The sequence below is a fragment of the Hypanus sabinus genome, chromosome 17 (genome assembly GCF_030144855.1).
Source record: "Hypanus sabinus isolate sHypSab1 chromosome 17, sHypSab1.hap1, whole genome shotgun sequence".
In the NCBI taxonomy this organism is placed as follows: domain Eukaryota; kingdom Metazoa; phylum Chordata; class Chondrichthyes; order Myliobatiformes; family Dasyatidae; genus Hypanus; species Hypanus sabinus.
In genome coordinates, this window is record NC_082722.1 from 1,591,035 (window position 1) to 1,613,632 (window position 22,598).

Consider the following 22,598-nt stretch of genomic DNA (forward strand, 5'->3'; position numbering starts at 1 on the left):
TGGTGAGACCACACCTGGAATATTGTGTACAGTTTTGGTCTCTAGGTTTAAGGAAGGACATTCTGGCAATTGAGGAAGTGCAGCGTAGATTCACTAGGTTGATTCCTGGGATGGCAGGGCTGTCTTACGCAGAGAGATTGGAGAGATTGGGCTTGTACACGCTGGAATTGAGGAGATTGAGAGGGGATCTGATTGAAACATATGATAATTAAAGGATTTGATAGGATTGAGGCAGTAAATATGTTCCAGATGTTTGGAGAGTCCAGTACCAGAGGGCATGGATTGAGAATAAGAGGTCAGTTATTTAAAACAGAGTTGAGGAAGAGCTTCTTCTCCCAGAGAGTTGTGGAGGTGTGGAATGCACTGCCTCGGAAGATGGTGGAGGCCAATTCTCTGGATGCTTTCAAGAAGGAGCTAGATAGATATCTGATGGATAGGGGAATCAAGGGATATGGGGACAAGGCAGAGACTGGGTATTGATAGTGAATGATCAGCCATGATCTCAGAATGGCGGTGCAGACTCGAGGGGCCGAATGGTCTACTTCTGCACCTATTGTCTATTGTCTATATCCTGGACGCGATCCGAAACATCCCGGACCCTGGCACCTGGGAGTCAAACCACCATCCGAGTTTCTTTCCTGTGTCTACAGAATCGCCTGTCTCACCCCCTAACTATAGAGTCCTTCGGTGAGAGGGTGTTAAATCTGTGGAATATGTTGCCACGAGCAGCTGCGGAGTCCAAGTCATTGGGTTTATATAAAGTAGAGATAGATTCTTGATTAACCAGGGTATCAAAGGGTATGGGCTGAAGGCAGGGGGTGGGGATGACTGGAAGAATTGGATGAGCCTATAATTGAATGGCAGAGCAGACTTGATGGGCTGAATGGCCTATTCCTGCTCCTGTATCTTAAGGTCTTAAAAGGGATTGGGAGCCCTACTGAAGAAATTCCATATGGGTTAATTTGCAGACTGAGTCGATGGTGAGGATCGCTATTGCTATGTTAGTAGACCTACTCCTCATCTTTTTTTCTCTTGTCCTACTGAGGGGTCTTGGCCCGAAACGTGGACTGTACTGTTTTCCATATACATTGCCTGGACTGTAGATTTCCTCCAGCATTTTGTGTGTGTTGCTTGGATTTCCAACATCTGCAGATTTTCTCTTGTTTGTGACAAACTCCATGAAGATGTGCCCCTATCTGAGCAGGACTGGTGAAGGAGCCTCTGCGGTTTGATGCAGGCATACTTGTCCTCATATGCCTGTGCATAATGTGAAACTTCTATAGCCATTCCTGGCAACCAGTATATCCTCTTAATGATCTCGAGGGTTCTGCGGACGCCCAGGTGAGCTATCATTCCTTAAGTGTTTCCTTGTTGCATAATCTTAGACCTGACAGAGCTTGGAACGCGCCGAACTTGCGCTTTGGCCTGGTGTACAAACGTGTCGATTCGCCAACTAATGAGCGCTATCACCTTAGTTAGGGGCAAAATGGTGGTAAGGTGCTCCTCTTTCTTGGTTTCGTTGGACTGAAGAGACAAGGCATCCGGGTTTTGATTCTATGACCCCGCTAAATAGCTAGGTCAGAACACAATTGAACCGGTTAAAGAAGAGACCACCTAGTCTGCCTGGAGTGCGGTCATTTGGCTCTCGGAATAAAAGCCATGTTTTTGTGCTCTGTCCACACAATAAAAGGATTCTTTGCAGTCTCACATCAGTGAGACCTTCCCGTATCAACGTTCACCTCCACTGCGTGACGCCTGGAAAACAACGCACATGTGTGCTGGTATTTTAATGTCCGAGGGTGTCCGTGGAGATAATACTTTGTCCAACTCCCTGACGAAGGGAAGGTTCGGGTTAGGCAAGGCCAAATTCTAAGCTGTCGTGAACTGCTGTTGAGTTCAGCAAAAAGGTCCTCCACTTCGTCTCTTAGCACCATTAGTGGAATCGTCACTGAACTGACGTCCCCGATGAATTTTCTATAAAAGCTGGCAAATCCCAGAAATCGCTTACCTTGCTTCACACTGGATGTTTGTGGGGGGGGGGGGGGGGTGGCGCAATCCCTGACTGCTTGTGGCTTTGTTTGATCCATCCTGAGATTGCCAACAGAGGCTATGAAATCCAAAAATGAAACTGCAGTCACATGAAATTCACGTTTTCAGGCTTCACATAAAGTCCATGATCTAGAAGCCGCTTTAAGTATCTCTGACGTGAGTGTCATGTATGGACCTCGAGAAAATTAGGATGCCATCCAAATAGATAGAAGTGCACATATGGAGAATACCGGAACATGTCGTTTCTGGAGGCCTGGAAAACTGCGGGCAGGTTAGCAAGACCGATAGTATGACCAGGTAATCAAATTTCTCTTTCGGTATGCTGAATGCAGTCTTCTATTTGTCACCCTCGTTTATGCGGTCCAGATTATACATAATCCATAAGTCTAGCATCGAGAATACTCTTGCCGCTTGGACAATCTCGGAGGCTGTGTTCACGAGTGGAGGGAGGTAATGATACTCGACCGTCATTTGATCCAGACCTCTGCAAACAACGCACGGACACAGACATGTGCATAGCATGTTGTGCTTTCTCATTATAATAAAGCAATTGCATTTTCAAGATGATTTGTTTCGACAGCTTCATCACTTCTCTATTATCTTAGTGGCGAGTATACATTCAAACCTGAAAGGTGGCGAATGACTCCTCTTATAAGCCTATATGAGTTCTACTTCGGGTGTAAAACTGGAGTCCAGGACAAAACGTGTGCTCCTCACATTTGTTGCGCAACGTGTGCTGTCGCTCTTAGAGCTTGGCTCAGAGGCGCTCGGAAGTCAATGCCGTTCGCAGTCCCAATGATATGGCGGGAGTAAAAGGATCATGCGACGGACTGTTACTTGTTTAACTCGTGCGTCTCATTTCTCTGCTACAAACATCAATTGAATGCACCAAACACCCTTCAACAATGAGACCTGTGCTGCATGATGATAGTCTCCAGTTCGAAAGCCACCAGAGATTTGGAGTCTAGAGGAGGCAGATTAAGTCGCTATGACACACGAGTCAGAAACGTCAAACTTCCGGTTAAGGTGACACTACCGACCGTGTGTGACAGCTTTCTGGTAGTCCTTTTGTTATAAAGGCCAGCATGCCATTAGCTTTCTTCACTGCCTGCTTTACCTGCATGCTTGCTTTCATTGACTGATGTACAAGAACACCTAGATCACATTTTACTTCTCCTTTTCCTAACAAGATTCGATTTAGATAGTAATCTGCCTTCCTGTTCTTGCCACCAAAGTGGATAACCTCACAATTATCCACATTAGACTGCATCTGCCATACATTTGCCCACCACCCAACCTGTCCAAGTCACCCTGCATTCTCATAACATCCTCCTCACATTTCACACTGCCACCCAGCTTTGTGTCATAGGCAAATTTGCTAATGTTACTTTCAATCCCTTCATCTAAATCATTAATGTATATTGTAAACAGCTGCGGTCCCAGCACCGAACCTTGCGGTACCCCACTGGTCACAGCCTGCCATTCTGAAAGGGATCTATTAATCACTACTCATTGTTTCCTGTCAGCCAGCCAATTTTCAATCTATGTCAGTACTCTGCCCCCAATACCATGTGCCCTAATTTTGCCCACTAATCTCCTATGTGGGTCTTTATCAAAAGCTTTCTGGAAGTCCAGGTACACTACATCCACTGGCTATCCCTTGTCCATTTTCATAGTTACATCCTCAAAAAAACTCCAGAAGATTACTCCAGCATGAATTTCCCTTCATAAATCCATGCTGACTCGGACTGATCCTTCTACTGCTATCCAAATGTGTCGTAATTTCCTCTTTTATAATTGACTCCAGCATCTTTCCCACCACTGACGTCAGGCTAACCGGTCTATAATTCCCTGTTCTCTCTCTCCCTCCTTTCTTGAAAAGTGGGACAACATTAGCCACCCTCCAATCAGCAGGAAGTGTTCCTGAACCTATAGAACATTGGAAAATGATTACCAATGCGTCCATGATTTCTAGAGCCACCTCTTTAAGTACCCTGGGATGCAGACCATCAGGTCCCAGTGACTTATAAACATTCAGACTCAACAGTCTATCCAACACCGTTTCTTGCCTAATATAAATTTCCTTCAGTTCATCCTTTACCCTAGTTCCTTTGGCGACTATTACATCTGGGAGATTGTTTGTGTCTTCCCTAGTGAAGACAGATCCAAAATACCTGTTCAACTCATCTGCCATTTCCTTGTTCCCCATAATAAATTTACCCGTTTCTGTCTTCAATGACCCAATTTCAGTCTTAACTATTTTTTTTTGCTATTCACATACCTAAAGAAGCTTTTACTATCCTCCTTTATATTCTTGGCTAGTTTACCTTTGTACCTCATTTTTTCTTGGCGTATTGCTTTTTTTGTTATCTTCTGCTGCTCGTTAAAAGCTTCCCAGTCCTCCAGTTTCCCGCTAATCTTTGCTATGTTATTCTTCTTCTCTTTTATTTTTATACTGCCCTTTACTTCCCTCGTCAGCCACGGCCGCCCCTTACTCCCCTTAGGATATTTCTTCCTCTTTGGAATGAACCGATCCTGCACTTCCTGCATTATTCCCAGAAATACCTGCCATTGTTGTTCCACTGTCTTCCCTGCTAAGGTATTGCTCCATTGAACTTTGGCCAGCTCCTCCCCCATAGCTCCATAGTTCCCTTTGTTCAACTGTGATACTGACTCATCCGATTTTCCCTTCTCCATCTCAAATTGGAGGTTAAAACATATCATATTATGGTCACTACCTCCTAATGGTTCCTTTATCTCGAGGTCCCTGATCAAATCCGGTTCATTACACAACACTAAATCTAGAATTGCCTTCTCCCTGGTAGGCTCCAGTACAAGCTGTTCTAAGAATCCATCTCAGAGGCACTCCACAAACTCCCTTCCTTGGGGTCCAGTACCATTCTGATTCTCCCAGTCTACCTGCATGTTGAAATCCCCCATGACAACTGTATCATTACCTTTGCGACATGCCAATTTTAACTCTTCATTCAACTTACACCCTACATCCAGACTGCTGTTTGGGGGCCTGTAGATAACTCCCATTAGGGTCTTTCTACACTTAGAGTTTCTCAGTTCTATCCATACTGACTCTACATCTCCTGATTATATGTCCCCCCTCGCAAGGGACTGAATTTCATTCCTCACCAACAGAGCCACCCTATCCCCTCTGCCAGTCAGTCTGAGATGGAGATGGCAGATGAACTAAATGAGTATTTTGCATCAGTCTTCATTGTGGAAGGTACTAGCAGGGCGTGAGGGAAGAGAAGTAAGTGCCGTTACAAGGGAGATAGTGCTCAAAAAGCTGAAAGACTTAAAGCTACACAAGCCACCCAGACCAGATGGACTGCACCCTAGGGTTCAGAAATAAGTTGTTTTAGAGATTGTGGAGGCATCAGTAATGATCATTTGACTCTAGCATTGTTTCAGAAGACTGAAAATCGCAAATGTCACTTCACTCTTTAAGAAAAGAGAGAGGTGAAATGAAGCGAAAATATAGACCAGTTAGCCTAACTCGAGCGGTTGGTAAAAAAGATGTTGGAGTCAATTGTTAAGGACGAGGTTATGGAATACTTGAGGACAGAGGACAAGATAGGACAAAGTCATCATGTTTCCTTAAAGGAAAATCTTTCCTGACGAATACGTTGGAATTCCTAAGGAGATTACAGATAGGATAGGGCAAGGGGATGCAGTGGATGATGTACATTTGGGTTTTCGGAAAGTGCCACACGTGAGGCTGCTTAGCAGGTTAAGGTTAAAAGGTTGCAGGGAAGTTTCTGATATGATTACATCATTGGCTGATTGGCAGGACGCACTGAATGGGAAGAAAGGATCATTTTCTGGTAAGCTGTCAGTGACTTGTGGCATCCTGCAGGGGTCGGTGTTGGAGCCACCTCTTTTTATGCTGTAAATCAATGATTTAGGTGATGGAGTAGATATCTTTGTTGTCAACTTTGCAGATGGTACGAAGATTGGTGGAGGGGCACGTAGTGTAGAGGAAACAAGGAAACGACAGAAGAACTTAGACAGATTTGGAGAATAGGCAAGCAAGTGGCAAATAAAGTACAACATTGGAAAATGCATGTTCGTGCACTTTGGTAGAAGAAATGTTAGACTATTTTCTAAATGGGGAGAAAATCCAAACATCTAAGATGCAAAGGGACTTCGGAGGGCCGTAAAGAGTGACTTGCAGCTTGAGTCCATGTCAGGAAAGCAAACGCAATGTTAGCATTTATTTCAAGAGGTTTGGGGTCTGGAACTGAAGCGCAAGGTGTCAGTACGTTTGGATATGGCCCAAATGCGAAAAAAGAGAGACGCTGAAGCAGGTCGATAGTTCAATAGACTTAAATGGGAACAGCATTTTTAAGGGAAAACAATAAATATTAGGCCAACCAGTGCTAACAACTAAAACTATCAAACGGAAAGCTAGATGCCAACACGGCGGCTGAAAGGTGTATTAAGTATAAAATGAATACAGCTAGTCGTCAGTGTTAGTCGACTCAGTCCGAATACAAGCAGCCAGCGTAATATTGCTGTGCTTTGCTCAAGTCTCAACGAGCGCGACAACAAAAAAAAGGGATAGCCACAATGAAATAATAATAAACACAAAGTACACTGCAGATGCTGTGGTCAGAGCAACAGGTACAAACAATCTGGATGAACTCAGCGGATCGGGCAGCATCCGTTGAAAGGAGCAGTCAATTTCATCCAGATTGTTTGTATTTGATGAAATAATAATTATCTGACACATGCAGCTGCGCATCTGAGTCCATGATTATGACAGCTCCCACCTCCGTAAGCATAGATCCTGCGGCGCCTCAGACCTCTGCCCGCTGGAAGATTTGGATGAGCTTCTCGTCCAAAATGTCCTTCGCCGGGATCCAAGAACGTTCTTTAGGTCAATACCCCTCCCAATCCACAAGGTACTGGACCTTAGCACGTAACCGGCTGGATATAGACCTGGAAGCCATCTACCAAGCGAGGAGGAGAGGGAGGCTGGGGCCAGGGGAGAGGTATTAACCGGCTTGATCTGGAAAACATGGAATACTGAGTGGATCTTCATTGATGCTGGCAGAAGCAATCTATTCAAGGCCTTGTTGAAAGCCCTTTCCAGTATGATAGTTACCACGCAGCGGGGAGCCAATTCGCGGCTCTCGACTTTCAGGGGAAGATTCCTCGATGCCAACGAGACCTCCTCTCTCGGCTTGAAAGGCCTCAGCTTTCGGAGGAGCCGATCACCCAGTCGGGCATGTTTTTTTTCTGGGCGCCAAGCAGACAAGCCCTGGCTAATCCAGGTGCACTTGCAGCACTGGATCAGCTGTTCAGCCGCAGGAATTCCTACATCAGTCTCCTGCTCAGACAAGAGCGGTGGCTGGATTCCTTTCCGGCATTTAAAGGGAGACATCCTCGTGGAAGACGACAGGATGTTATTGTGAATAATCTCTGCCCATACTAATTGAGGGCTCCAGGACATGGGGTTGGAAGAGACAAGGCAGCTGAAGTGGGAAGTGTGCGGTGGTCCACGATCAGGAGCTGTGTCTTAAGGGAAGCCATTGATGCTGAAATGGAAAACCTTGAATAATCGATCCACAATGAATAAAATGGTGGTGTGTCCATTAGACGGGGGAAATCCAATGATAAAATCTACTGAGAGATGAGGCAGTGAGCCACGGGCAATAGACTTAGCAGACCAGCAGGACGCTGGCATGACGCCTTATTCCTAGCGCAGATGGGACAGGCAGATACAAAGTCGTGGACATCCTGGGACATAGATGGCCACCAAACTTGTCTCTTTATGAACCTGCTTTCGTTGAATTCCCGGATGTCCAGCCATACGGAAGGAATGACCCCATTCCAATACTTTGGGATGCACTGCAACAGGGCCAAACAGCCGGTTGGTCTGTCCGCACATTGGGAGGCCCTCACCTCCGCCTCCATTCCTCAGATCACTGGAGCAGCAACGCACGAGAGAAGAAGAATGGGCTCTGGGTCCGCGTTCTTCTCAGATCCGTCCAACTGCCGGGAGAGAGTGTCGGCTTTGGTATTCTTGCTGCCGGGACGATAGGTGAGGATGGAGTTGAGCCATGTGAAGAACATAACCCGGCGGGCTTGACTGTTCGTATCCAAAATGTAGGAGGGGTTCTTGTGATCTTTCCAGACCAAATGAGGATGCTCTGCTTCCACCATCCAATCTCACCATTCCTCCAGGACCGCCCTGATAGCCAGATTCCTGGTTCCCGACATCATAGTTCCTCTCGGCTGGAGTCAAACAAAAGAAAGAAAAGCACAAGGGTGCAGCCGGCTATCCGCAGAAGAGCGCTGAGAGAGGAACAGCTCCAATGCCGACAATGGATGTATTCCCAACGACAATGAATGTTGTGATGGGTCTTGGTGTTGTTCTACTGGCAGTGGTGAAATGTCACCTTGACTCCGAAAATTCTTGGTCGGTACCGTCTATCCAGTTGAATCCTGCCGAGGGCTTTCTGGTCAGTGCATTTGAGAGTCACGGTGGAGCCGAAATTCCAGAAGAAGCAGTGAAAGAAGTTCGCAAACCCCATGAATGCCGTTCCTGTTTGACTGCAGATAAGCTGAACCTTACTCGGGCCCACTGGAACACTGAACGGGGTAAGAGTAGTGTTCACAGTGATATTGTTCAGAAGCAGAAAATCGATGCAGAAACTGAGCTTGCCATCTTTCTTGCTCACAATAAAAGTAGCCTGCTGCTGCTGGCGAAGTTGTTGGACGGATAAATCCCATGGCCACTGTCTCTTTGATGTATTCTTCCCTGGCCACCGTTTCAGGACGTGACAGAGAAAAGAGCCGGTCTCGGGAAGGACTAGTGCCGGGTAGGAGGTCTATCGTGCAGTCATATGACAGGTGCAGTGGCAGGCACCTGGCCTTCCTTTTATGAAAGACCTCAAGGAGAGCAGCACATTCAGCTGGAATCCCCGAAAGGTCCACATCCTTACTTGATACATCAGGGGATCCATGAAACGGAACTCGAGCTGGACTGAGACAGGTAGACGGGCATGCCGCTCTCCACTCTTGCAGTGCTTTAAGAGATCAATCCATTCATGGGTTATGTCATGATAACCAGTGGAGACCAAGCACCAGTGCTTGGTTAGGCGAATCTGCTAGACAGAAGGGAGTCCTTCAATATGGTTGCCTTCGAAAGGTAGAAATGGCCGGTGCCCAGAGGCCGGCCGTCCAGGGCCTTGTCGTTGTCCTTTTCACGTAATTTCTGAGTTGGAAATACTCGGTTTTCGGCTAACTAGACGTCCATGAGATTCTTGGCTGCTCCAGAGTCGATAAATGTTATAGGTTTATGGGTCTGAGATCCCTGCCGCAAGGAAGGTGCACGCAGAACACAATTAGGGGGAGCTCACTACACAGACAGCCAACCCGTCAGGACGCTCCTCCCTGCTGTCGGGTATCCACAATGGAAGCGGGAACCTGTTCTCCTCCGCCACTCTCGCTCCTGCTGAAACAGGACCATGCGCCCCACGCATAGGCTCCTCCATGGACTGGGTGCTGGTTGATGAGGGAGAGGAAGAGGGCGAGGAAAGACTGTGATTAGAAGGCGCATAGAAGGCTTGAGACATCACTTCCCTGCGTCACTCAGTTACCTGTTCATCAACACAAATAGCCAGATTAAACAGATTATCGGGAATATCCTGCTTGTCACGACAGGCAATTCCGCCGGACCCCTGCGTTCAGTCCGTACTGGAAGACAGTGATGAGAGATCTCCCATTCTATCCCATCTCTACTGCAAGCGTGCAGAATGTGACTGCATACGCCCCCATCATCCTTCGGCCTTGGCGCAAGTCTAGGAGTTGATGGGCAGCCTACCGACTCCGTACTGGAAGGTCAAAACCATCCTTAATTCTGCGGCAAAATTCCAGAATGACTGGGCTGCGGGGTGTCTCTTCTGAGTGAAGGTCCTTCTAGGAGATTGACCATGTACGCCAGTTTTCATGCATCAACCAGACAAGGCTTGGGATGTCTGCTCACATTGGGTAATAAAATTCCTGCAGTCATCGGGATCACTAGAGTATCTGTCCAGTGGTGGAATACTTGGTCCTGTATGCATGCAGGAGTCTGTGATGGTCCAAAAACGGAAGTCATTTCTGGACCTGGCGCAGCAGAAGGAGCAGTCACGGCACAGGTGGCCGGAGCCGCAGAAAAAGAGGATCTGCGAGATGCTGGGAGTGAGACTGAGGTGGCTGGAGACTTCTGAATTGCTTTGGCGAGAGAGCTAATTATTGTCTGCTGACGCTGGCTGTTCGCAGTGAGTCCGTGGGCGGCGGCGGTGACAGCTGAAATTGCAGGCACCTGACCCCAATTGATCGCAGTGAGCTGTTGAACAATTGCTGCGAGGGATGATACGTGTTCATGCACATAAGACTAGGCTTTTCGGCATGAACTGATCTGCCCCATTGCTTCAGTAACTTCTTTCAGAACAAATTTAATTGCCTGTAGCTTGCCCCTTACCTGACCAATGAGACTCAGGGACAAAGTCAGCTAATCTCTTTCTACTGGGTCCTAAATTTACAACAAATTACAGGCCTTTCCTCCCACGATACTGTGCTGACTATGTAACCTGCTCCAGAGAGTGCTTAGGATTTCCCTAGTGTATAGCCCTCTATTTTTTAAGCTCCATATACCTACTGTATCTAAGAGGCTCTTAAAAGACCCTATTGTATTCACTTTCACCACCACCGCTGGCAGTGCATTCCATGCAACCACCACTCTCTGTATGAAAAACTTACCCATGAAATCCCCTCAGTAACTATTTCCAAACACCTTAGAACTATGTGCCTCCCATGCTAGCTATTTTAGCCCTGGGAAAAAGCATGATCAATGCCCCTCATCATCTTAAACAACTCTATCAGGTCGCCTCTCATCCTCTGTCGCTCCAAGGAGAAAAGGCCAAGTACACTGTATCTGTTCTCATAAGATATGCCCTCCAATCTAGGCAACATCCTTGTACATGTTCTCTGTACTCTTTCTATAGTATCCACTTCCTTTCTGTAGTGAGGTGACCAGAACTGGACGCAGTACTCCAAGTGGGGTCTGACCAAGGTCTTATATAGCTTGTTGTTTGAGACTTGTTGTCAGTATATTAGGATATGGCCCAAGTGTGGAGAAAGAGAGACACCGAACCAGGTCGATAGTTCACAGACTTAAATGCGAACAATATTTTAAGGGAAAAGAAAACAATAAACATTGGGCCAAAGAGGGCCATTAACTAAAACTCTAAAAAGGAAAACTAAATACCAATACCGCGGCCAAAAGGAATATCTAAATATAAAACGAATAACATTAGTACTCAGTGTTAGTCAACGCAGCAGTCCACTATTCGCAGACAAGGCCGAATGCAAGCAGGCAAACATTAACAATGCTGTGCTTTACTCAAGTCTCGATGTCCAGCAGTGACAAGAAGATGGATAAATACAACAATATTGAAATAATAATTATCTGATGTGCATATTCACGAGCACAATTGCTGAAACTGTTTCACAGTTAAGTCCGTGATTGTGACACAGGGGTGTGATGCTAAAAGTTAAAAAGGCACAGGCTAGACCTCACCTTGAGTATTGTGAACAGTTTTGGGCTCCTCATCTGAGAAATGCTATGGTGACATTGGAGAGAGTTCAGAGAAGGTTCACAAGGATGATTTTGGGAACGAAAGGGTTATCAAATGAGGAACATTTGATGGATCTGAGCTTGATGTACTTGTTAGAATTTAGAAGGATCTCTTTGAAACCTTTCGAATGTCGAAAAACCTGGACAGGGCAGATATAGAAAGGATGTTTTCCATTATGGGAGAGTCTAGGACAAGAGGGCACAGCCTCAGGATAGAATGGCATCCATTTAAAACAGATATGCAAAGAAATTTACTTAACGAGATGGTGGTGAATTTTTGGAATTTGTTACTACAAGCAGTAATGGATGGCAGGTCATTGGGTGTATTGAAGGCAGAAAGTGATAGGTTCTGGATTGGCAGTATCAAATGTTATGGGGAGAAGGCTAAGGGGAAAAAAAGATCAACCATGGCGGAGCAGACTCGATGGGCCAAATGGCCCAATTCTGCTCCTATGTCTTATGATCTAAAATTGGGTTGGTAAACTAGATATCGAGCAGTGATTGTCATGGTCCTGTCTGTGAAATCTGCATTCTGGTTCACGGTCTGGTCAATTCACCTTCCCTTCAGCTTTCTCCTGGACCCTTGCCTCGTTTCACCTCGCCTGGAGCCTTGCCTTCACCGCTGTCAAGTTCTACCACCGGATCAAGATAAGGAACTGTCTCAGTGTCCGCGCCTTCACTAGGTAGGTCCAGCCGTTTGCCACTACCCAGTGTTGTGAATCGTTTTTGTCCTCGCCTTCGCGAGGTAGGTCCGGCTGTCTGCTGCTACCTTGTGTTACGAACCGTCTTGTCGTATTCTGCAAGCCATTCTTGTTTTACAAGGCTGAGTTGCTAGCTCAACGCTCAACCCGACTTGGATTCGAAATCAAGAATCTTTGCTCCGGAATCCGGTCTTAATATTACTGTGCCACCAAGTGGGACTTTCTCTGTCCAAGGCAGAGTTAATCTAAGTGGATTTGAGTGTGCATAATGTTTTCTGAATTTTGTCACATGTTCTTATTTATCTTTGTAAATTTTCCAAATCGGATTTGGAGCAAGGCATTATGTCAAATGAATGCGTTAATCAAGGCATAGAAAAAGTGTTTATTGCCTTTGTTAGATTTTTGCTGCTAAGGTCTGTTTTCAGATTTTCTTAAGCCTTGAAGTAAACAGTTTGCTTATTAATTAATTAATCAACCAACCAATTAATTAATTAATTACTTTTTAAAGCTCTATTTTCTTTGCTTGTTGATATCCCAGTACTTACAGTATAGAGAAGAAGAATGCAACGTCATGACAAGTTAACTCCTGGTGGAGTCGTCAGGGCGCCGTCATGACAAGCTTTTTGCACTGATCTTTTTTTTTGATGATGACATGTAGCACTCTCCAGTTTTTTTTATATGATGCGAAGTGTGCAAGGGAGCTGACTGGATTCAAACTCGGGAGCATTCTCTCCGGAGTCCAGCGCTGATGCTACTATGCCACCAGCTAGTGCACTTACAGTATATGTTTTATATTAATCCATCGCTTGTATTGTATCCTGCTGCTTTGTTTTGTATTCTCTTAGCTCTATTGCACCTTTCTAGATATTTCATGTTCTTCCCCTCTGCCATCCGATTCCTAAATGGGCATTTAATCTTTGGACACTACCTCACATTTTTAAAATATTCGGTATTTCTATTTTTGTACATTTTTAAATCTATTCAATACATGTAGTTGATTTACTTGTTTATAATAATAATAATAATAATAGTTTTTTATTTATTTTTATTATTTTTTTCTCTCTGTTAGGTTCTGTATGACATTGAACTGCTGCTGCTAAGTTACCAATTTTCACGTCACATGCTGGTGATAATAAACCTGATTCTGATTCTGAATCTGATTTATCCAGTCCAAAGTTCATGTTTATGTCTTTAAAAAATAGTTGAGTCAAGTATTTTGGCTTTACTGATGAAGGGAGTTATAATTTCAAATCGTCCCTGTATAGAAGGCGTATCACGGTATAATTCATTTGGTTGTTTCTAACTTGATACCCAATTTTCACCCGATTCAGTATATTACAAAGCGGGTTTAAATCTGGACAAACCATGGTGGGTTCAGAGAGGTGGCATGGAAAATGCCTTCGTTTATTTTGGCAACGGTGTTTGCAATTTTGGTTATCAGTAAGACTATAGGGCATAGGAGCAGAATACGGCCATTCAGCCCACAGAGTCTAAGCCGCCATTCCATCATGGCTTAACACATAACTTTCGATGCCCTGACCGATCAGGAAACTATCAACGTCTGCCTTAACTAAATCCACAGACTTGGCCTCCACAGAAGTCTGTGACAAAGCATTCCATAGATTCACTACTCTCTGGTTAAAAGAAAACCTTCTTACCTCTGTTCTAAAAGGCTGCCCCTCAGTTTTAAGTCTGTGCTCTCTGGTACTGGATAGCCTTATTATAGGAAACATCCTCTCCATATCCTCCCTATGTAGTCCTTTCTATATTTGGTAGGTTTCAATGAGATCCCTCCCTCCGCATTCTTCTAAATTCCAGTGAATGCTGGCCTAAAGCTACCAAAAGCTCCCCATATGTTAACCCCTTAATTCCCAGAATCATCCCTGTGAACCTCCTCTGGACTCTCTCCTGACGATGCATCATTTCCGAAATACGGGGCCCAAAACAGTTGACAATACTCCAAGTGCGGCCTGATAAGTGTCTTATAGAACCTCAGCATTATTTCCTTCCTTTTATATTCTATTCCACTTGAAATAAGTGACAACATTGCATTTGCTTTCTTTATCACAGACTCAATCTGTAACCAAAACTTCTGGGAGTCTTGCATGAGAACTCCTAAGACCATCTGCACTTCTGATATTTGAAACTTCTCCTCAGTTAGATAATATTAAACACTATTGTTCCCTTTAGCAACATGAATGATCATACATTTCCAAATACTGTATTCCATCTGCCACTTTTTTGCCTATTTTTCTAATTTGTACAAGTCCTTCTACAATCAGATTGCTTCCTCAACAATACCTTCCCACCTAGCTAACTTCATATCATTCCCACACTTTGCCACAAAACCATCAGTTCCTTATCCAAATCACTGACAGATTTCCAATTTTTTTTAATGATTGCTATGAGGAGTTGTAGTTTTTTTTGACCATTGGGTATATAAGAGCATAATATTTTACCTATTTGATTTTGACATTATATATTCTGTTTTTATTATTGCCGTTTATATGTCTTTTATACTGTTTGCTAAACTCCTCCTCTGATTTGCATGTTCTTTATTTGAAAATCAATAAAAAGATTGAAAAATGAAATGACAGACAATGTGAAAAATTGTGGTCCCTATACTAACCCCTAATGAACACCATTAGTCACTGGCAGCCAAACAGAAAAGGCCCCCTTTATCCCATTCACTGCCTCCTACCTGTCAACTATTCATCTGTCCATGCCAGTATTGTTCCTGTAACGCCAAAGGATTTATCTTATTAGGCAGCCTCATGTGCGGCACCTTATCAAATGCTTTCTTATAGCCCTAGTAAATGACATCCACTGCCTGTCCCTGCTTGTTACTTCCTTGAAGAACTCTAACTGATTTGTCAGGCAAGACTTCCCCTCACAGAAACCATGCTGACTTCGAGTTATTTTATCATTAGTCTCCAAGTACTCTGAAGCATCATCCTTAATCACAGACTCCAACACTTTCCCAAGCACTGAGCTAAGGTTAACTGGCTTACGATTTCCTTTCTTTTGCTTTCCTCCCGTCTTAAAGGCTGGAGAGGCATTTGCAATGTTCCAGTCCTCCTGGACCATGCCAGAATCAAGATACTCTTGAAAGATCATGACCAATGCATCTGTTATCTCTTTAGCAAGCTTCATCAGGATTCTGGGATGTAGTCCATCTGATTCAGGTGACTTATCCAATTGAAGACATTTGGGTTTGCCTAGTACTTTTTCCTTTGTAATAGCAATGACACCTTCTCCTGTTCCCTGATATTCATAGACCCCGCACACTGCTAGTGTCTTCCACAGTGAAGACTGATGCAATGTATCCCTTTTGTTCATCTGCCAGTTCTTTTCCTCCAATTATTACCTCACCAGCATCCTTTTCCAGTGGTCCAATATCAACATTCCCTTCCCCTGTGCTCTTTAAAGTACTGAAAAAATCCTTTTAGCATCCTGCTTTATATTACTGGCTAGTTTGCCCTCATGTTTCATTTTTTTCTCTTCTTACAGGTTTTCTGTTGCCTTTTGTTGGATTATAAAAGCTTCCCGATCATCGAACTTTCCACTCACATTGCTACCTTATATGTCATTTCCTTGATTTTATACAGTCCTTAAATTCCTTCGAAATCTGCTTCTTCTATGGGACATATTTATCATGTGCCTTTTGAACTATTCCCAGCAAATTCAGCCATCCCTGTTCTGCCATTATCCCTGCCATCCTCCACCTCCAATCCACCTTGGAAGCTCCTCTCACACCTTTATTCCATTGTAATACTGATACATGTGATTTATGCTTCTCCCTCTCAAATTGCAGTATGAATTTAACCATATTATGATCACCACCCGAAGGGTTCCTTTACATTAAGCTCCATCCGATCTAAGACAGCCTTTTCCCTGGTAGGTTCAAGAACAATCTGCTCTATAAAAGCCAACTTGTAGGCATTCAACAATTCCCTCTCTTGCGATGTGGCACCAGCCTGATTTTTCAATTCCCTTGTATGTTGACATCCGGCTTTACAATTATGTCATTATCCTTATTACATGGCGTAATAAGGATAATGACAAACTCCCTTTGCAATCTCAGTATCTCATCTTGGTTCCTATAATGTGTTTTTTTAACCCTTGTATTTTCTTGACTCCACCACAAGATTCAACATTCTCGGACCCTATCTTACCACTTTCTAAAGATATAATTCCATCTCTTATTAACAGAACCATATCACCGTCTACGCCTTCCTGGTGGAACACAGCAGGCCAGGCAGCATCTATAGGAAGAAGGACAGTCGATGTTTCGGGCCGAGACCCTTCGTCAGGACTAAGTGAAAGAAGAGGTAGTAAGAGATTTCAAAGTGAGAAGGGGAGGGGGAGATCCGAAATGATAGGAGAAGACAGGAGGGAGTGGGGTGAAGCTAAGAGCTGGAAAGTTGATTGGCAAAAGGGATATAGAGCTGGAGAAGGGAAAGGATCATGGGACGGGAGGCCTCGAGAGAAAGAAAGGGGGAGGGGAGCACCAGAGGAGGATGGAGAACAGGCAAAGACCTCCCACAGTAACTCCTTGCCTGCTCTCCATCTTCCTCTGGTGCAGTCTGTGGCAGAGCATTCCACAGATTCACCACCCTCTGGCTTAAAAAATTCTCCTTATCTCTGTTCTAAAAGGTCACCCCTCAATTTAGAGGCTGTGCTGTCTAGTTCTGGACACCCCCAGCAGTGGAAACATCTTCTTCACATTCACCTTATCTAGTCCGTACAGCATTCGGTAGCTATCAATAAGATCTCCCCGCGTTAATGTAAATACCAGTGAATACAGGCCCAAAGCTGCCAAACGCTCCTTATATGTTAACTCCTTCACTGCTGAAATTATCCTTGTGAACCTCTACTGGATTTTCTCCAATGGCAACACATCCGTTCTGTGATCTGGGGCCCAAAACTTTTGACAATACTCTAAGTGCCGCCTGACTAATGTCTTTTAAAGCTAAGCATTATGTCCTAGCTTTTATATTCTATTCCTCTTTAAATAACTGCCAAAATGGCCTTCTTTGCCACAGACTGAACCTGTGAATAAACCTTCTCAGAATCTTGCACGAGGACCCCTAAGTCCCTTTGCACCTTTGATGGTTGAATTTACTCCCCAGTTAGATAACAGTCTGCACTTTTTTTTTGCCAAAATGCATTATCGTACATTTCCAAACACTGTATTCCATCTGCCACTTTTTTGCCCATTTCCCCAATTTGTCTAAGTTCTGCTGCAATCGCATTGCTTCCTCACCACCACCTACCTCTCCACTTATCTTTGTATCATCCACAAAGTCATCAGTTCTATTAACCAAATCACTGCAAAGCAATGTGAAAAGTATCGATCCAAATACTGACTCCTGAGTAACACCACCAGACACTAGCAGCAAACCAGAAAATACCCCCTTTATCTGCACTCGCTTCCTCCTGCCTTCCGGCCATTCCTATATCCATGCCAGTATCTTTCCTGTAACACCATAGGATTTTATTTTGTCACGCAGCCTCACGTGAGGCACCTTAACAAATACATTCTGAAAATCTAAATAAATGACATCTACTACCTCTCCGTTCTCAAATCTGCTCGTTGCATCTCCAGGAATTCTAACAAATTTGTTGGGCAACATTTCCCTTCACCGAAACCATGTTGACTTTGACTTACTTTGTAATTTGTCTTCAAGTACCCTGAAAGGCCATACTTAATAATGGAGTCTAACTCTTTCCCAGCCACTGAGGTTAGGCTAAGTACTCCTTAAGTAATCCTGTTTGAGTACTGTTGTGGGAGGGGGGAAGAGGCTACCTGGGGAAGCAACAGTGGCTGTGCCTCTGGCACAGAGTCCGGCCCTGAGGCTCAGAAGGGTCGGGAAAGGAAGAGAGTGGCAGTAATGATAGGCAACTCTATAGTTAGGGGGTCAGACAGACGATTCATTGGATGCAAGAAAGAAACTCAGATGTTAGTTTGCCTCCCAGGTGCCAGGGTTCGGGAAGTTTCAGATCACACCAACGATATCCTGCAGTGTGAGGGAGAACAGCCAGAGGTCGTTGTACATATTGGTACCAATGACACAGATAGGAAAAGGGAAGAGGTCTTGAAAACAGACTACAGGGAAGGAAGTTGAGAAGAGGACCACAAAGGTAGTAATCTCGGGATTACTGCTTATGCCATGTGACTGTGAGTATAGGAATAGGATGCGGTGGAGGATAAATGCATGACTGAGGGATTGGAGCAGGGAACAGGGATTCAGATTTCTGGATCATTGGGTCCTCTTTTGGGGCAGGTGTGACCTGTACAAAAAGGACGGGTTGCATTTGAATCCCAGGGGGACCAATATCCTGGTGGGGAGGTTTGTTAAGGCTACTGGGGAGAGTTTAAACTACGTTTGTAGAATTGTTGGGGGGTGGGAACAGAACTGAAGAGACTGGGGAAGAGGTGGCTGGCTCACTAATAGAGAAAGCTTGGAGACAGTGTGTGAGGGAGAATAGGCAGGTGGTAGAGAAAAGACGTGCTCAGACCGACGGTTTAATGCAAGGAGTATTGTGAACAAAGCGGATGAGCTTAGAGCTTGGATCAGTACATGTAGCTGTGTAGAACGCTATTATGGATTGTCCCATCTTTAACAATGGGTCCGTTGTAAAATTATTCGTGGTAGTCTGACTCTAAAATTGGATCAGGCTCGTATTTATAGTAAGGTATGATTTCTTTTATGAGTTTGTATTTTAAAGCACATTTTGGCGATGATACTTGCCACTTGATTGTGCTTGTGTAACTGATCAGATTGTTAAACAGCTGAGGGATCCTGCAGCATGTTAGGTTGCTTTTGGCTTTTCTCGGCATTTTCTACATCTATCATCTTGACTTCATTGGTCTTTTATTATGTAGTTTTGATTTTTTTGTATTAACTATCTGTTCTGCTGTTCCTGGATTTATTATTATCATTATTATTTTACATATATCTTTCTTTTTGGCATTTGCACATTTTGTTGTCTTTGCACACTGGTGTTCCATTCTGTTGGTGCGGTCTTTCATTGATCCTACTACATTTGTTGGACTTATTGAGTATGCCTGCCTGCAAGGAAATGAATCTCAGGGTTGCATATGGTGTCATGCACGCACTTCGATAATAAACTTGTTTTGAAATTTGATCCTATGGTAAACATAGTTGATAAGAGCCTGGAAGACCGCTGGGTAGTTGACTAAATCCATCCTATTGTCTGATGTTCTCTATACTGGTGACCAGCGTTGATGGTAGTCACACCTTGTTCAATCCCTTCCCACCTATGTTCGTGACACTTCTCACGCTTTGAATTTTTTCAATTATTTTAAGTTCCCTTGCCCCCACCGCCTTATTTTCACCATGGACGTCCAGTCCCTATATACCTCCATCCCCCACCAGGAAGCTCTCAAAGCTCTCCGCTTCTTTTTGGATTCCAGACCTAACCAATTCCCCTTTACCACCACTCTCCTCCGTCTAGCGTAATTAGTTCTTACTCTCAATAATTTCTCCTTTGGCCCCTCCCACTTCCTCCAAGCCAAAGGTGTAGCCATGGGCACCCGCATGGGTCCCAGTTATGCCTGCCTTTTTGCTGGCTTTGTGGAACAGTCCATGTTCCAAGTCTATACGGGTATCCGTCCCACTCTTTTGGCATGAACATTGACTTCTTTATCTTTCGTTAATGCCCCTCCTCCCCTTCTTACCCCATCTCCGATATATTTAGTTTTCTTTTTCCCCCTCCCTTTTTTTCTTTATCTCTTTGCCCCTCACTCTGCCTGTTCTCCATCTCCCTCTGGTGCTTCCCTCTGCCTTTCTTTCTCCCGAGGCCTCCCGTCCCATGATCCTTTCCCTTCTCCAGCTCTGTATCCCTTTTGCCAATCACCTTTCCAGCTCTTAGCTTCATCCCACCCCCTCCGGTCTTCTCCTATCATGTCGCATTTTCCCCTCTCTCACCTACTTTCAAATCTCTTACTATCTTTCCTTTCGGTTAGTCCTGACAAAGGGTCTGGGCCTGAAACATCGACGGTGCTTCTCCTATAGATGCTGCCTGGCCTGCTGTGTTCCACCAGCAATTTTTGTGTGTTCCTTGAATTTCCAGCATCTGCAGATTTCCTCGTGTTACAGGTTAAGGATACTGAACTGCAACATAACGACCGAGGTTCAAACCAGCCTGGCAACCACCTTCATTACAAAGTAAGTGTTCCAATGATAAATAGGAATGCAGCTCGTGAGCATAGTGATGTGGAGCATCATGCTTCTCTATCACTTTCATTATGATTGCAGCAAGGAGAAGTCATGGCATGGATATCGAGGATCCTTGCCGATATATGATGCAATCCTGAGGTAGCACCTTCCGTGACCCTTGTTGACCCTGAAACTGTGTTTGCCATGTTGCAATTGGCTGTAGATATGGGGAGCCAATCACCAGATGTAATTAAATGTTTCAGGTGTTGCATTTTAAGATGTTAAACATAAGGCAAAATACAGCCATAAATGACAGGACCTCGAAAAAGAATTCTGCCGGAAGTATGACAATCCTGAAAAAGTCGCATTGAGTTAAGAATATTAATGAAAATGTTTCGTGGTTGAGTAGTTCTATTTTCAGTTCAATTCACCCCTTTACAGAATTGCAACAGAACCCTTCCTCCAAGACCCCTGTTTCTGAGAGATGACAGATTCAATTCTGATTCTGCTCCCTTCTACACTTGGATTCATGATTAATTTTTATGGCTATTCTTCACCTTCTCAATATTTTCTGCAACCATAGGCCGTGCCAGAAAATATTGATCCAAAATTTGATGAAATTCGTAGGTAGAATTCATCTATTGGAATAGACAGAATAACAGCTATTCACCTACCAGTCGGTCCAAAGGAACCGTTTCTACACTGTAGTGCTCTATAAATTTATGACACAATTAATTAATTCCAAGATCCTATCTCATCTCTCTCAGCGGAAATCCGGTACACCCTGCACTGAAGGAGATGCATTGTCTGATGGTATTGAAGCTGCCTAACTTGAATAACCCCTGATCTGTTTCATCCTTACACTCAGATGTTCCCTCTGGGGCTGATGATCAGACAAACAATTATTAAAATGTAAACCCTGATTCTGGGTTTCCGTAGAACACAGTGGTCCTTGCCCCACATTATGAAACTGGTACTCAATACGTTTATGGTACCACTTGTTCCACTTTTACAAATCAAGCCAGAAACGTGGCTTTGTATTGGCATTACAGCCTAGTTAGACCACGTATACTGCAATTGGAACTCCTCTACCTATGTTGCTATTGGAAGGCATCTGTAAGTATGATAGAGAGCAGCTATAGGCAATTAGTCACACTGGGGCCTCAGCAGACAGATAAGTGGGTTACAGTCAGGAGAGAGAAGGGCAAGAGTCAGGAAGTAGATAGTCCCCCTGTGGCTGTCCTCCTTAGCAATAGGTACTCCTGTTTGAGTGCTTTGGGGGGGGGGTGGAGGTGGTTTGGGAGACACCCTACCTGAAGGAAGCAACTGTGGGCATACCTCTGGCACAGAGTATGGCCCTGTGGCTCAGAAGGGCAGGGAGAAGAAGACAATGGCAACAGTGACAGGGTCTTTACAGTTAGGGGGTTAGACAGGCTATTCTGTGGAGGCAGGAAAGAAACACGGATGGTAGTTTGCCTCCCAGGTGCTGGGGTCCGGGATTTTCTGATCGCGTCCACGATATCCTGAAGTGCAAAGGAGAACAGCCAGAGGATATGGTACATAATCGTACCAAGAACATAGTTAGGAAAAGGAAGGAGGTCCTGAAAACAGACTACAGGGTTTAGGAATGAAGATGAGAAGAAGGATCTCAAAGGTAGTAATCTGGGATTTCTGCCTGTGCCATGCGACAGTGAATATAGGAAAAGAATCAAGTGGAGGGTAAATGCGTGGCTGAGGGATTGGTGCAGGGGTTCAGATTTCTGGATCATTGAGACCTCTTTTGGGGAAGGTGTGACCTGTACAGAAAGGGTAGGTTGCCCTTGAATCCAAGGGGTACCAATATCCCAGCGGAGAAGTTTGCTACAGCTATTGGGGAGAGTTTAAACTAGAATTGCTGGGGTGTGGGAACCGAACTGAAGAGACTGGGGAAGAGGTGGTTGGCTCACAAATAAAGAAAGCTTGGAGACTGGTCGAGAAGGAGGATAGGCAGGCGATATATAAAGGATGCACTCAGATCAA